This window comes from Egretta garzetta, unplaced genomic scaffold (genome assembly GCF_000687185.1).
Source record: "Egretta garzetta isolate BGI_Z169 unplaced genomic scaffold, ASM68718v1 scaffold54, whole genome shotgun sequence".
Lineage (NCBI taxonomy): Eukaryota > Metazoa > Chordata > Aves > Pelecaniformes > Ardeidae > Egretta > Egretta garzetta.
In genome coordinates, this window is record NW_009259313.1 from 249764 (window position 1) to 250942 (window position 1179).

Genomic DNA, 1179 nt, shown 5'->3' on the forward strand with positions numbered 1-1179 from the left:
CCTGCTGCGCAAATGGCAAAGCATTTTATTCCCTGCGCCTCCCTTCTTCCCACCCCCAAAAAATTTTCTGCCGGAAGAGTTGAATTGTAACGTGATGAGCTAAATGCAGGAGGGATGAGGAGGAGCATACAAGCAGCACTAGATTTGTTTTATCGGAATGTTTGCTGAAATTTCCATTTTTTCACTTGTGGTGGTCTCAGTTGATTCCTTAGCTGAAGACAGTAGCGTTGACTAATCTCCTGACTTTCTTCTGATACTTAACAGACTGTAGGAGTAAGAGGAGAGTATTTGTTTTCTGGACTAGCTTGAGGAAACTATTAAAAACAGATAGGTTTAAAATCCAGGAACCTTGGATTTTGTTTGGTTTTGCTGAACTAAACAGCCTGCATGCAACATGCGTAGTTCTGAACTCCTTTCTTTAGCAGTGTTTGTGTGGAGTGGCTCTAGGATTATGGGAGCACCATAGGACATTGCTAGTTTAAGCTAAGACATTTTTTTGAGGATGCTAATTAAGGTAATTCAGGGGTTCCAGTCTGCATGCTGCAATAGCTGCTAAGAACTAGCAGGTTTGTCTTTGTCCCACTCTACTGGTCCTTAAAGTACAGCCCTCTCTTTCCCATGGCCAGCCAAACATCCTCACTGGAAGAGCCAAGGGCCCAGAGCTGCCCCAAAATATGTTCAGATGACTTTGCTGAAGAGCATGATTGCTAATGCTTACACAAAGTTACAGGAAGACATGGTTGCAACTAGAGTGGGTAGGGGAGAAACTTAACCATTCGTGTGGAGATAGTGATAACCATATGAATGGTTATTAACCTAGTTGTGAGCAAAGAGATGGAAGAATCCTAAACCTGGCACCTGAGAGCCAAAGAAGCAAGGTACTTTCTGTGAGCAAACAAAAGCACCAGAACTATTTTGAGGTGTGACTGCCTAGCAGAGAGACATTTCCTCTGCTTATTTCTGTTATTCTGGAGACTAAAGTAAACTGGATGATGATAAGAGGGTAGGGAAGAAAAGAGGTTCTTTCAGACTGAACATTCAGAGAAACTTGAGGCTGAGAAGGAGATGAGTAGGGAAAAGGTAACTTAGACATGCTCCTCCAGCTGTCCTGCGTAGTACAGTACACCCCACCTCTGCCTCCCCCAGTGGCCCTCCTCCACACCAAACGCATGACGCTCT

At 44.1% G+C, this 1179-nt stretch overlaps 1 protein-coding gene across 1 annotated transcript in view; it reads left to right on the plus strand.

Annotated features, from left to right (window-relative positions):
- XPO5 (exportin 5) overlaps nt 1-1179 on the plus strand; it is a gene marked incomplete at its 5' end in the record, with an annotated part of 32016 nt that overhangs the window by 13455 nt on the left and 17382 nt on the right. The window lies entirely within an intron of this gene.